The 15906-nt window shown below is 41.2% G+C and overlaps 1 protein-coding gene across 3 annotated transcripts in view; it reads right to left on the bottom strand.

Annotated features, from left to right (window-relative positions):
- LOC118374456 (acid-sensing ion channel 2-like) overlaps positions 1-15906 on the bottom strand; it is a 509104-nt gene that overhangs the window by 55294 nt on the left and 437904 nt on the right. The window lies entirely within an intron of this gene.

Genomic DNA, 15906 nt, shown 5'->3' with positions numbered 1-15906 from the left:
AAATGACAACAACAGAGCCTGGAACAAAAGTTAAGTATTAAGGATTCATGTGGAGACGAGGAACACAAAATGTTGATTTGTCCCTTGGTTGCCCTTGATAGAAATCCATGATCAATCCCAAGGGCACACAACAACCTTCTAACACATTCTCCTATGATTTCCAAAAATAGGAAGAGGCACCTTGTGCTTTTTAAAAATGTGTTTACAAGCATACACTTTATGGATGGTCAATGGGCCACATTGGAGACAAATCTTATCATTTCAGTGTAATGGAGCATGTGGCTGTTGTTCCCTCTCCCTTCAAGTGGCTGGATGTGCAGAAGCATTACAGGCTGTGGAGCCGTCGCTCTCTGAAGGACAGCTAATAACAGGCTTTCTGCAGCTTCACTCTGCTTCGGTCAGGTGGAGAAAGCACTTTTCAGCTCCTATATTGGGTAAAGTAGGGCCAGATTAGGCCTTAAAGGAAAGTAGTGGCAGAGAATTGAAAAAAGCATGGGCACTTTAGCCTGTAATCACTTAAAAGCGGTGCTCACTCTGCTATTAGTGGCATGGAGTTCATGGGAGGAAAAACCTGCATTCGCCATCCCCATTTTCAGTACATTGTTAACAGTTCAAGGAAAACTGTTGAGATGCCATTATGAGAAGGAATGCATGGGGAAAGCTCAGATTTTTCTTGGTAATAACTGAACTTTTGCCTCTCATTCAATCAAACAAATCGGCACAGTTATATGTCACACCACTGTGCTAGATAGCGACTTTGAGGTTTATATGAATAATAGACTAGCGTAAAATGCAGAATCAGTGCAGCTTATTGAGAGACAGGTGTGTAAAAGATGTACACACGTAAATTAGATGGGTGTCGGGAGGTCCCTGCTCATGGATAATAATCACCATAACAACCCTCAGCCCACTTTCCTTTCCCTCACCAATCAGAGAAGGACTGAGGAATAGAATGTTGTTTGAACATCTTCAACACGGTCACACACTCCAAGCCTTCTTATTGGATAGAAGCAATGGCCTATCTGCCCTTCTATGTTCCGGTCTGGGATCAGTGTGGTTCTGGGAGCTCAGAATGGTTACAGTTACAGTGCCTTCAGAAAGTATTCACACCCCTTGACTTTTCACTAATTTTGTTGTGTTACAGCCTGAATTTAAAATGGTTACATTAAGATTTTGTTTCACTGGCCCACTCACAATACCACATAATGTCTTAGAGGAATGTTTACTAAGTAATGTTTACTAAGCAACTAAAATGTTTACTAAGTAATTAAAAATGAAAAGCTGAAATGTCAATAAGTATTCAACCCCTTTGTTATGGCAATCCTAAATACGTTCAGGAGTACAAATTTGCTTAACAAGTCACATAATAAGTTGTACTCACTCTGTGTGCAATAATAGTGTTTAACATGATTTTTGAATGACTACCTCATCTCTGTACCCCACACATACAATTATCTGTAAGGTCCCTCAGTCGAGCAGTGCATTTCAAACACATATTCAACCACAAAGACCAGGGAAGTTTTCCAATGCCTCACAAAGAAGGGACTTATTGTTCATGGGTTAAAACAAATCAGACATTAAATATCCCTTTCAGCATGGTGAAGTTAATAATTACACGTTGGATGGTGTATCAATACACCCAGTCACTACAAAGATACAGGTGTTCTTCCTAACTCAGTTGCCTTGAAGAAGGAAACCGCTCAGGGATTTCAACATGAGGCCAACAGTTACAGAGTTTAATGGCAGTTATAGGAGAAAACTGAGGATGGATCAACAACATTGTAGTTACTTCACAATACTAATCTAAATATCAGTGAAAAGAAGGAAGCCTGTACAGAATTAAAGTATTACAAAACATGCATCCTGTTTGCAATAAGGCACAAAAGCAAAATTGCAAAAAAATGTGTAAAAGAAATTAACTTTATGTCCTGAATAGAAAGTGTTGTGTTTGGGGCAAATCCAATACAACCCATCACTGAGTACCACTCTTCATATTTTCGACCATGGTGGTGGCTGCATCATTTTATCCTTGTCATCGGCAACGACTAGGGACTTTTTAAAGTTAAAAGTAAAAGTAAATAGGGGCCTCCCGAGTGGCGCAGCGGTCTGCGGCATCACTACAGCCTGGGGTTCGATCCCAGGCTGTGTCATAACCGGCCGTGATCGGGAGTCCCATAGGGTGGCGCACAATTGGCTCAGCGTTGTCCGGGTTAGGGGAGAGTTTGGCCAGAGGAGCTTCAGTTGGCTCATCGCACTCTAGCGACTCCTTGTGGTTCTCTGGCTGCCTACAGGCTAACTTGGGTTGTCAGCTGAACGGTGTTTCCTCTGATACATTGGTGCGGCTGGCTTCTGGGTTAATCTTGACGGTGTTAAGAAGCGCGGTTTGGCGCATCATGTTTCGGAGGAGGGATGACTCGATCTTTGTCTCTTCCGAGCCCGTTGGGGAGTTGCAGCAATGAGACAAGATCGTAATTGGATCGCATTTGGAAATGACAAAATTAAGAAGGAGGTGGGGGGGATCACGTGACCCTTGAACGAGATGGCCGCGTGAACTAAGAGCTCCGCACAAGTAGTTTCCAATTCCTAATCTTACCTCCACTCAAAGTTCAAACTCATTTAGCTTTAGTAAAAAAGTAATGGCGGCTACAAAAGGCGACACTACAGGTGACATTTTTACCCGGACTCGAGTATTAGTGACGGAAAAAGCCTCCAAGAAGAAGCTAGCTTCAGAAAAAGCTAACGCCATTAGCCAGGAGTTCCTCCCCGAGGCTCAACGAATGCCAACCTCGCACTCTGTCGAAGACATCCTTTCTGAGTTGAGATCCCAACGTACAGAACTCACCATTAAATTAGATGCCATTAACTCTCAGCTCAGTGCGATAGGGGGCAAGGTGACAATCCTGGAAAATGCTTTGCCTGACATCAACAGCAAGCTAAATAGATCCAACGGGATGTGTCGACTTGTTTGGGAACTCGGCTGGGGTGTTCAGAGATTATTATTTTATGTACACCATTTATTTTCCTTTTATGTGAACGCAGCTGTAACTATTATCCACTTTTACCCAGAGATAACTTGCACTAAAGTTTGATTACTGTTCGATGACGATGACTAGTATCTTAAATCGATTGACATGGAAGTGCCATGGTCTCGGTCATGCAGTAAAATGGAAAAAGATACTATGTGCTCTAAAAAAGGAAAAAGCAGTTATTACAAGAGACTCTGTGATGCTGAACATGCCAAACTCCGCAGAGCTTGGGTGGGACAGGTGTATTTCTCATCTTTAGTAGAGGCACAGCCATACTTATCAATAAAAATGTTCCATTCATAACTGACAAAAACATATCTAATCCGGAGGGGAGATTTATTTTGATAACTGGGTCTCTATATGGTCAATCAATTACTATCTTAAATATATAAGCTCCTAACACAGATACTCCTGCTTTCATGTAAAAAAATGATAACCCTGTTCAATGAGCATTGTGTCTCCTTTGGTGTGCTGGCCGGAGATTTTAATTGTACCTTTAACCCAACCCAGGACAAATCATCTCAAGTCCCCACCACAAATCCTAGATCTGCAAAGATGTTGAACTCTCTTACTAAAGAGATGGGACTGATAGATATCTGGAGAGAGACTAATAGCTCATCTATGGACTATACATACTACTCTAATGTCCATAACACCTACTCCCATATAGATTACATTTTTATCCCAAAGAGTTTCATAAATTCAGCCACGTGTACAATCGGACCCATAGCACTTTCAGATCACACCTTTGTCCACCTGCGCTTTGACCTCTGCAAAAACATCCCGAGGTCAAAGAGCTGGAAATTCAACACCTCCATGCTATCAAATGACGTGTTCCATACATTGGTAACTACATGGATAGACAACTACACACAAGACAATAAAGATTCTCCTGTTTCTCCGGCCACAATGTGGGACGCTCCTAAAGCCACACTAAGAGGTCATCTAATTGCATATGCTTCCTCTAAGAAAAAAGCAATGGAAGCACACAGGCTAGATCTTGAGAGGGAGCTGGAATGCTGTGAAAAAGTACATAAACAATCCCTAGACAGCACCTCCTGGAGTCATCTTAAAGCAGCCAAAGCCAAACTGAATTTGGACTACACTCGAGAGATAAAAAAAAGCTTTCTTTACTAAACAGAAATACCATGAGTATAGCAATAGGCCCAGTAGATTGCTTGCTTACCAATTAAAAAAAGAGCAGTCAGAGCGTACAATCATGGCTATCCGAACAGCAGAGGAAAAGGTCACATATGACCCCAAAAAGATCAATTGAACTTTTCATGATTTTTATTGCAAACTATATACCTCTGAGAGAAAACACACAGAGGCAGAACTCCACTCTTCCCTAGAGGGAATCTCGCTACCTAAACTTTCAGAGACCGAACAAGAAGAACTCAACTCCCCCTTCACTCCTGAGGAGATCCTGGAGGCAATTACCTCAATGCCACCTAATAAGTTCCCAGGCCAAGCTTTTTGGCCCCAGCTCTGCCCTATCTTCATGCCAATGCTGGAGGATTTTTGCAAAAAGGGAGTTCTCCCAGACTCAATGCACACAGCTCGCATTACAGTGTTGCTCAAAGAAGACAAGGACCCTCTATCCTGCTCGTCCTTCCGGCCCATAAGCTTGTTGGATTTCGACTACAAAACAATTACCAAATTGCTCGCCAAAAGACTAAACACTGTTCTTCCCAAAATAATAAAAGTGGATTTATTAGAGACAGATACTCTTCTGATAACGTTCACCGTCTTCTTTATATTATTGATCAAGTAAACGCACAGAAGACCCCTGTCCTGCTGGCTTCACTGGATGCTGAGAAGGCGTTTGACAGGATGGAGTGGAGATTTCTGTTTTCAGTCTTAGAAAAGTTCAATATGGGCCCAAATTTTATTAAATGGATCAAATCACTATACTCTCATCCAAATGCCATGGTGACTACTAATGGACTGAACTCTGACAGATTCCCTCTGGAACGGGGCACAAGACAAGGGTGCTCGTTGTCCCCCCTGCTTTACTTCTTGCGGGCGGAGCCTCTGACAGAGTTGATAAGGAGCAATCCAAGTATTATGGGTGTTTCTGCAGGCGGCCTGCAGCACAAGATTTGCTTTACACTGATGATGTCTTGCTCTACATATCCATCCCTGAGAAATCCATCCCATTTTAGACACAATTGCTCAGTATGGCAGGTTTTCAGGTTATAAGATCAATTTTAACAAATGCACTGTCTGCCCTCTCAATATTACACTCACCAGCTCTATGAAGACACTATGCCCATTCCAATAGAAGACATAGGGGTTTAATTACCTTGGAATCTTCATAACACCAGATCTGAATAGCCCTTTCAAGGAAAATTATCTTTCACTCCTGGATCAAATCAAGAACGAGGAAGAATTAATGTAATCTGTATGAATATCCTCCCAAGACTGAACTATTTATTTCAGATGCTCCCATGTTATCTCCCAGTTTCCTTTTTCAAAACAACTAACCAAAGCATCACCAAATTTATACGGGGCAATAAAAAACCTAGGATCAAGTTCTCCACTCTATCGAAACCTGAATCTAAGGGTGGTCTTGCCCTTCCCCCCCTTCAATTGTACTACTGGTCTGCCCAAATCCGCAACATGCTAACATGGATCACAAACAGACAAGAGTCAACTTGGATTCAGATAGAAGCCCAATCCTGTGTTTTTTATTTTATTTTTTATTTATTTCACCTTTATTTAACCAGGTAGGCTAGTTGAGAACAAGTTCTCATTTGCAACAGCGACCTGGCCAAGATAAAGCATAGCAATGTGAACAGACAACATAGAGTTACACATGGAATAAACAAGTAACAAGTCAATAACACAGTAGAAAAAAAATGGGCAGTCTATATACAATGTGTGCAAAAGGCATGAGGAGGTAGGCGAATAATACAATTTTGCAGATTAACACTGGAGTGATAAATGATCAGATGGTCATGTACAGGTAGAGATATTGGTGTGCAAAAGAGCAGAAAAGTAAATAAATAAAAAACAGTATAAAAACAGTATGGGAATGAGGTAGGTGAAAATGGGTGGGCTATTTACCAATAGACTATGTACAGCTGCAGCGATCGGTTAGCTGCTCGGATAGCTGATGTTTGAAGTTGGTGAGGGAGATAAAAGTCTCCAACTTCAGCGATTTTTGCAGTTCGTTCCAGTCACAGGCAGCAGAGTACTGGAACGAAAGGCGGCCAAATGAGGTGTTGGCTTTAGGGATGATCAGTGAGATACACCTGCTGGAGCGCGTGCTACGGATGGGTGTTGCCATCGTGACCAGTGAACTGAGATAAGGCGGAGCTTTACCTAGCATGGACTTGTAGATGACCTGGAGCCAGTGGGTCTGGCGACGAATATGTAGTGAGGGCCAGCCGACTAGAGCATACAAGTCGCAGTGGTGGGTTGGTATAAGGTGCTTTAGTGACAAAGCGGATGGCACTGTGATAGACTGCATCCAGTTTGCTGAGTAGAGTGTTGGAAGCCATTTTGTAGATGACATCGCCGAAGTCGAGGATCGGTAGGATAGTCAGTTTTACTAGGGTAAGCTTGGCGGCGTGAGTGAAGGAGGCTTTGTTGCGGAATAGAAAGCCGACTCTTGATTTGATTTTCGATTGGAGATGTTTGATGTGAGTCTGGAAGGAGAGTTTGCAGTCTAGCCAGACACCTAGGTACTTATAGATGTCCACATATTCAAGGTCGGAACCATCCAGGGTGGTGATGCTAGTCGGGCATGCGGGTGCAGGCAGCGATCGGTTGAAAAGCATGCATTTGGTTTTACTCGTGTTTAAGAGCAGTTGGAGGCCACGGAAGGAGTGCTGTATGGCATTGAAGCTCGTTTGGAGGTTAGATAGTGGTTTTCTGATGAAATAGGTCTGAAAAGGTCCTGATTCCTAGAGTATTCATTGCCCCTAAGCTCAATTATATTCATTAATAACTTTAGTGAAGTGGGTAATATAGCCAAAACCTTTGGTGGAGGGACTGTAAGAAATACCTGGGCATTTCCTCCCAAATATGTTCTCACTCGCCTACAGTAGGCAACCCAGACTTGCCAAAAGCCCAGAGGGATGCCAACTTTAATCTTTGGCATACTCTAGGAATCAGGACCTTTTCAGACCTATTTCATCAGAAAACCACTACACTGAAATCCTTCCAAGAGCTCTGCAGTGAATTCAATGTGTCAAGATCCCTTTTTTATATATCTTCAAAATAGACGTGTAATTTCCTCATTTACTTCCAAGAGGAGGTTTAGAAGTTGAATGAAGTTGAAACCCTTCTTGTCACAGCACAATCAATTAAAGGCTAAATATCTTATACAGTATCTATAGACTCCTTTCTGAGCAAGGAAGCTCCTCCTTTACTCCATTGACAGTAATATGGGAAAGGGACCTTGGTCTGACTATCAGTGATGAGTTATGGGCGGAGGTTTGCGACAGGGTATACTGCTCCTCTACAAATGTAAAAATGAAAGAATTTAATTTTTGTACAAATTTTATAACACTCCTTTTTGAGACTCCATAGAATGAAAACAGACATGTCTCCTTACTGTACAAGATGTACCTCTGAAAGTGTAACCTATATGCATGTATTTTGGAGCTGTAGAGAGATTGCCAGATACTGGATGTACAGTTTGATATGACCCAGTGTATCTATCTTCTTAATGCCCAGCAGGACTTTGTTCTTGATCCAGACAGAGAAAATTTGCTTATGACTATTACATACTTTGCTAAGAAATGTATTTTTCTATTGTGGGCCTCTAATACCCCTCCTACATTTAAAATGTGGATTGACCAGATTGTTGACTTTCTCCCTCTTGAAAAGCTCACTTATGACCTCCGCAAGAGACAGCCCAACTTTGATAGACTCTGGTCTCCACTACTCAACTATATTGCAAATTGGACAGAGTGAATGGGCAGATACATTGTGTAAGGTGCTGTAAAATCTAAAGACTACTGATTTTCTTGTCGTCTCAGTGAAGGCTAGAAATAGCTAATAAGAACCTTAATAGTGCTGCTGCAAGCTTTATATATATGTTTATTTATTTATTGTTCTTTGTATGTATGTATGTATGTATGTATGTATGTATGTATGTATGTATGTATGTATGTATGTATGTATGTGTATGTGTATGTGTGTATATATATATATATTTAAAAAATAACTATTATTTATTACTATTATTATTATTATTTTATTTTTTTAAGCCCATCACATCTGTCAATGTGGAATGTGTTTTTGTTGGTTGATTTGAAAAACAAGAAAACTTAATAAAACTTTAAATTGAAAAATAAATTGGGAAGGAAAAAATGAATACTAGTAATAGGAATAGCACAAAGCACAGGCAAAATCCTAGAGGAAAACTTATGTAAATAAGATATTTCTGTATTTCATTTTCAATACATTTGCAAACATTTCTAAAAACATGTTTTCATTTTGTGATTATGGGGTATTGTGTGCAGATGGGTGTGATTACATTAAAAAAAAAAATTTTTTTGAATTCAGTCTGTAACACAACAAAATGTGGAATAAGTCAAGGGGTATGAATACATTCTGAAGGCACTGTAAGTCTTCATAATAGAGGGCTTTTCCATGACCAGCAGGGTTGGGTAGGCTACTTTCTAAATGCCATCTGTTACAGTTACTAGTTACCTGTCCAAAATTGTAATCAGTAACGTAACTTTTGAATTACCCTAAATCATTAACATAATCTGATAACATTCAGTTACTTTTACATTACTTCCCCCTTAAGAGGCATAAGAAGAAGACAAAAATGTATGTTTCCAATTGAACAGCATCTATTGAAGGATAAATGAATGTTATAGTTTACATAGCTGGTCATATATGGATGTTAAATGTTACTTTATGGGTTGGTTATGTAGGCTTCCTCTAACCCATCACTTTCTACTGTATACAATAATATGATTCAATTATATATTTACACTAAAAGCAAAGTCTATCTGTCACGCCTTGGTCATAGTATTTTGTGTTTTCGTTATATATTTGGTCAGGCCAGGGTGTGACATGGGTTTATTTAGTTGTGTTTCGTATTGGGGTTTTGTAGGCATTGGGATTGCGGCTGAGTAGGGGTGTAGCATAGGTTTGGCTGCCTGAGGCGGTTCTCAATCAGAGTCAGGTGATTCTCATTGTCTCTGATTGGGAACCATATTTAGGTAGCCGGGGTTTCACTGTGTATTTTGTGGGTGATTGTTCCTGTCTCTGTGTAGTGTTCACCAGATAGGCTGTAATTAGGTTTTTCACGTTCCGTTTGTTGTTTTGTATTTATTTAGTTATTTCATGTATCGCAATATTCTTCATTAAAGAACATGAGTAACCACCACGCTGCATTTTGGTCCGACTCTCCTTCAACAGACGAACGCCGTTACACTATCAGAATTCCAGTCATTCCAATAAATGTTATACCCCTTGATCTTCAAGAATAGGACTTGGAAATATAGTAAAAGATTAGCCAAATTGTAACCCCAAAACTAAGGATTTATTAGGCATTCCTACTCTGTTGTTTATGATTTTGTTGTCATGAGGACTGATTAGGCTCATTGACTCGAGTTGGAAAGAAAATGCTGCGCTCACGGAATGGCATGCTTTGAGCACTACTGAAAACTTCTACATAATTGCAAAAGGGTTTTTTAAATGATCAATTAGCCTTTTAGAATTATAAACTTGGATTAGCTAATGTGCCATTGGAACACAGGAGTGATGGTTGATGATAAAGGGCCTCTGTACGCCTACATAGACATTCCATTGAAAATCAGCCGTTTCCAGATACAATAGTCATTTACAACATTAACAATGTCTACACTGTATCTCTGATCAATTTGATGTTATTTTAATGGACAAAAATGTTTAGCTTTTCTTTCAAAAACAAGGACATTTCTAAGTGACCCAAAACTTTTGAACGGTAGTGTGTATATAATTTATAAGTCCAACAATGGATATAGCTATAAGGGCACAAGGCGAGACCCAAATGCAGACAGAGGAGGCAGATGGTAGAGCTCCGAAATGTATTATACCAAATGGTGTAGGCAAAGGCTGGTCGGGGACAGGCAAGAGTTCATAAACCAGGTCAGAGTCCAAACAGTACCAGACGATAGACAGTCTCGAGGTCAGGCCAGGCAGGGGTCAGAAACCAGATCCGAGTCCAAAACAGTACAAGGGGATAGGCAGGCTGGTAGTCAGAACAGGCAGATTGGTCAGGCAGGCTGGTAGTCAGAACAGGCAGGCTGGTAGTCAGAACAGGCAGATTGGTCAGGCAGGCGGGTACGGAGTCAGGACAGGCAAGGGTCAAAACCAGGAGGACTAGAAACAAACAGAGATTGGGAAAAATAGGAGCAAGGAAAACCACGGGTTGACTTGGCAAACAAGACGAACTAGCACAGAGAGACAGGAAACACAGGGATATATACACCGGGATAATAAGGGACACCTGGAGGGGGTGGAGACACAAGGACAGGTGAACCAGATCAGGGAGTGACAGTAGCAACTACAGATTGCCCCTTTAAGTCTATCAAAAGTGTGCATGTTTCAGCATGTGTCCATTAGAACTATGGATATTTATTTTATCAGCATGAATTAGATTGAGTAATAAAAGCCCCACCTATATTCCATAGGCTGGGATCCTCACTATGCAGCTTTTGCAAGAGCGCATTTTTCATTGGCTGTCCACTGGTTTCAAAAACAACGATTCATAGGAAGTTTAAAGTTCTTGAAATCAACCATTATTGGGTTCAAATACACATTTAGATTTGTGAACAGCCATCCACAACAACCACAATCCGTAAGGCGCAAATGGCTAAATGAGAGAGCAACAGTGTGATTCACATCAAAGAGTTATGTAGATATCAATAGTAAGATATATCCGTATTGTTGTAGACTACACCACTGCTGTCATCCTTATCTCATTGCCTTTATTCAAATGTGATCATCTTTGGATGCCGACAGCAGTCGTACCATTGGAAGACATAGCTTAAACTGTAGTCTACAAAAGCCTATTCCTGCTCTTTTCCCGTGATACATCAAACACATCTGGTGTGTCATCATTGTGGTCTCTGACTTGTGGTCAGACTCGCTCAGGTGGAACAAACTTAAACTTGCGCCTTTTTTTCAATGCTGATTTGAATGTCATTTAGGAAAGAGAAGTGTCAAAGATCCTTTCTGAATTTAAAGGTAATCCTCTAAGTCATCTAGTTTTTCAAAAGTATCTGTAATCTGATTACAATATTTTTGCTGGTAACGTAACAGATTACAGTTATCGTTTTTAGGTAATCCCTTACATGTAATCCGTTACTCCCCAACCCTGATGGCCAGTGTATGAGTGCTTCTATGGACATGAGTAATTGTCCAGGTGGACAGTGTTATGGTGAAGGATGTGGGTAGAAAGGGAGTAGAAAGGGAGTACGAGACACCCCCTTCTCCTCAGTAGAGCAGCTCCCTCCTTCCACAGATATGAATCTATCTAAATAATACATCAGGGGCTAAGAGCTGCCACAGCCCAGAGACGGGGGATACATATTCATGGAGAAATCACTCTTGGTTTGCAGGTACCCGTGTCTCGGTGTCTGTCTCTGACTGGGACTGGGCTTAACTGTACCAGGGATGGCTCCGGTTGATAGCATAGTGACAGAAATACCCGAGTGTATAGAGACCAATATGGACCCAGCCTGCATGACTGGAGAATATCAACATCAGCAGCATGTCCCAGCATAGACAGTAATCTGTCAATGTCAAAACACATTAGTCAGAACCTAACAGACCAAAAAGCAGACTGAATGGGATTCAACATGCAGCAGCATCCCAGTAAACAGGTTGTTTTGGTCGTCAGCATGACCTTGGTTCATTTGACTAAAGTATCTCTGTCTGCTAATTAGAGCTTACATTAGAGTTAATAAGCATCAGCCCAAACACTCAAGTGCTCCCTTGGAACCCTCGCTGCTAACTGGGCAGGTAACATCATGTTTAATTACCCAGCGGTCATTTAAACTTGCATGATATGCCTGTGAGTTTCTGTGAGTGTGTGTATAACACAGACAACGTGTATCTGCACTGCCCAACACTGCTCCCCTACAGATGTACTGTAGTAATGGTGCTCTGAACTCTCCTCCTCTGAAGTTGTTGGTGTCTATTAGGGACCATCATCATCATCATCCTCTCTCTGGAGCTTCTTGTCAGACCCTCTCTGTCTCTAGAAACAGTAATGATGTACTGTATGAGTGACAGGGAGGGCTAGGACCAGGTCAACATCCTATTAAAACCTTACCACACCTCATCAGCCACGCCACGGGGGAAGTGCCAAACAAAAGTTGCCAGGGTGGTTTTGTCATTTTGGTACCCCTCAGACAGTTGTCTGACCCTGCTGTCTCTCCTTCATCTTGTTCCCTCCCACTCAGTTATTATCTCCACCTCTGCTTGCCTCGAGTCATTCTGTCAGAGGGAGGAGAGTAATGACTCCTCACACCACCACAGAAATATTAAATAACTTTGGTACCTGGCCAAGGGGCGGTTACAGGCAATACCTGTAAAGTAGCAAACTAAAGTAAAGAGACACTTCTCAGAGTTCTCATGCACTGAGGCCATTACTTTTCTGAAAAACAGGATGGTAGAATATGGACCATGAGTATCAGCATTCTCAAAATAGCTCCATCCTGTCTGCTATTAATACATGACCAGTGCTTGACTTGGGCAGGAGCTCACCGAACTGAGTACCGGCACCTCAAATGTTCTACTACTTGAGCTCCTGTTCCTCTTATAGAATATTACCACCTAAATATAAAAAGGACCGGCACCCAAAATGAGTATCGGCACCTATTTCAAGCAGTGTAAATGACAATGTTGCTTATAATACCAGATGTGGTTATGCATGATTGCTTCATACTCAGCAGTGTTTGAGTCGATATGTCAGACCACTATGGCCTATTTATTACCTTACCTCCCTAATCTGACTTCATTTGCACAGACTGTAAATAGACTTTACTATTGTGTTATTGACTGTATTTGTATTTGTGTTTGTTTACTCCATGTGTAACTCAGTGTTGTTGTTTGTGTCGCACTGTTTTGCTTTATTTTGGCCAGGTCGCAGTTGTAAATGAGAACTTGTTCTCAACAGGCCAACCTAGTAAAATAAAGGTGAAATAAAAATAAATAAAAGAAAGATATGCACAAGCCAATACAGAACTAAAAACATTGACTGTTGTCAGGTCTTCATACACCCCCATCCGTCTATTCTGATCAGTTTGGCTAGAATGGTCTTGTTGACATTGAACTCTTCAAGCCACTAAGCATCAACGTTGTCTTTGGTGATGAAATGCTCTTTCTTCATTACTTTATTTTAAATGAATCGCTAAGGCGTTAATTGAACCCTAGTCTTGAAATGTCACAAGAGTCAAACCCTGCCATCTTAACATAACGTTAGCTGACACTGTCCACAGGGCAGTCAGGGCACGAAGCAGGAGAACAGAGATGAGCTGCCAATTAGACGCCTGCCTTCGCCTCGTCCACCCAACATAACTTATTAGCATTCACAAGAAACAGTGTGAACGTCCGGGAGCAAGACATCGCCCTAAGGCATGCCGTGACCCAGCCTGCATGTCAACCAGCCTCTCCCAGGGTGAAGTCAAAGATGACACGGCCATTAGAGAGCCACCTTCCACTGTGATGAAAGGTCAGTTGGTGTTAGTTAGCGCCAGACAGACGACAGACACCTTCCCACTGTGTTTGAAGAGTTGACCGTCCCTGGCTAATGCCGAAGACTACAGTTAGACATCTGAAAATAAAGCGTTACAAAGAGACAAGTCATTATGCCTGCAGTGTGCTGTGGCTGTGATGGGTACAGTAGTGAGAATGGTTAATGACTTCATGTGTTCAGCTGTCATTATTGTGAAGAGCTTTATGATAAATATGCCTACGCTTTGTTTCTTCAACTATTATTGTAACGGGCTCCGAAGTCCTTTTGCTCATTAGTTATTCACCCACCCACGGACACACACATAGATGGGATAATATACTATCTTGTTGGCATTACAAAATACTTTGAAGAAAATGTATCAAAATGAAATACAAGATGCTAATTAGTATTTTTCCAAATTTTCTAAATACAAAATACATTTTGAAATACACGGCTTCACTAAAACAACATTCTCAGTAACGGTTCTAAAAACATTGTACTTGCTATGACTTTGATTTGTCGTTGTTTATCTACCTTAGTTGAATTCAGTGACTAAGTCGCTCTGGATATGAGTGTCTGCTAAATGACCAAAATGTAAATGTACAAATAAACACTTGCAAAGCACACTGGGCATTATTAATTGGCATTGTTTTGGGGGACGGAGCTCAAAATAATATATTTTGACATTTACATTTATAAGACAGTCTTATCACACCATATTGTCATCAGACTTCTGATACCAATGCAGGGTGAAAGGGGGCCACAAAACTGTGAACAGCTAAAAACAAATGGTATAGAAAAGTATTTTGTATTTTGAAAATACAAATTACAGGTCTCAGTTCAGAAGTAGTTAAATAAATACGTATTTAACATAAATGTAACAAAAAACTTCCCATCTACACACACGCACACACACACACACACACACACACACACACACACACACACACACACACACACACACACACACACACACACACACACACACACACACACAGAAAATACAAATAAGAATTTAACTAAACTTCATCCAATTTCATTATGCCAACACACTGATGTATTATCTCTCTCAGATGGACACTATCTTTTCTTTATTCTGTCGTTTCTTCCCCCTCACTCTACTGTTTATCTCCTCCTGTTCCTGTCTGTGTCACCACAGGCCTCTGAAGTGCAGGGCGTATCTATATGACCTCTCAATTAGTTTAGATTGTTTAGATGAGTTTATTAGTCAGGGGCGCAGATGTAATCGCAGGGTACAGTGACATTCTTAGTTCAGCTGATGGGGTCACCGTGGAGACGACAGGAAACGTGACTCAGGAAGAGGAAGTCCAGTCACGCTCTACGCCCCCTCTCCTTCCCCATTCACTTCCCTTTCTCACCTCAGCAAGACTGACCCCGCAAATCCATATCTGCTGATGGCCAGCCAACGCCATGCCATGTTGTCTGTCTGCCATATCTACCGTTATGTTTACCTCTGTTAAAATGCTGCATGTTTTACACTATTTCAATCGATTCACTTTGATAAGAGCAGAATGGCTTCTGTTTGTGAAAAATAAATAACCAGGACACAACGAGCGTTCAATGCTAAACAAGCAAAGGCTATCTTGTGACACGCTGACGCTGAACTCATTCAATTTTTTAGGCCAGTAAGTTAAGAACAAATTCTTATTTACAATGACGGCCTACCAAAAGGCCTCCTGCAGGGACAAGGGGGTGGGATTAAAAATACAAATAAATTAAATATAACTATAGGACAAAACACACATCACGACAAGAGAGACAACACAACACTACCTAAAGAGAGACCTAAAGAGAACAACATAACAAGGCAGCAACACAACACGATAACAACATGGTTGCAACACAACATGGTAGCAGCACAAAACATGGTACAAACAGTATTGGGCACAGACAACAGCACAAAGGGCAAGAAGGTAGAGACAACAATATATCACGTAAAACAGCAACAACTGTCAGTAAGAGTGTCCATGATTGAGTCTTCGAATGAAGGTATTGAGATAAAACTGTCCAGTTTGAGTGTTTGTTGCAGCTCGTTCCAGTCGCTAGCTGCAGCGAACTGAAAAGAGGAGCGACTCATGGATGTGTGTGCTTTGGGGATCTTTGACAGAATATGACTGGCAGAACGGGTGTTGTACGTGGAGGATGAGGGCTGCAGTAGATCTCAGA

This window comes from Oncorhynchus keta, chromosome 32, assembly GCF_023373465.1.
Source record: "Oncorhynchus keta strain PuntledgeMale-10-30-2019 chromosome 32, Oket_V2, whole genome shotgun sequence".
Classification (NCBI taxonomy): Eukaryota; Metazoa; Chordata; class Actinopteri; order Salmoniformes; family Salmonidae; genus Oncorhynchus; species Oncorhynchus keta.
The sequence above is the reverse complement of the archived record's forward strand: the minus strand, read 5'-3'. Positions and strand labels throughout refer to the sequence as shown.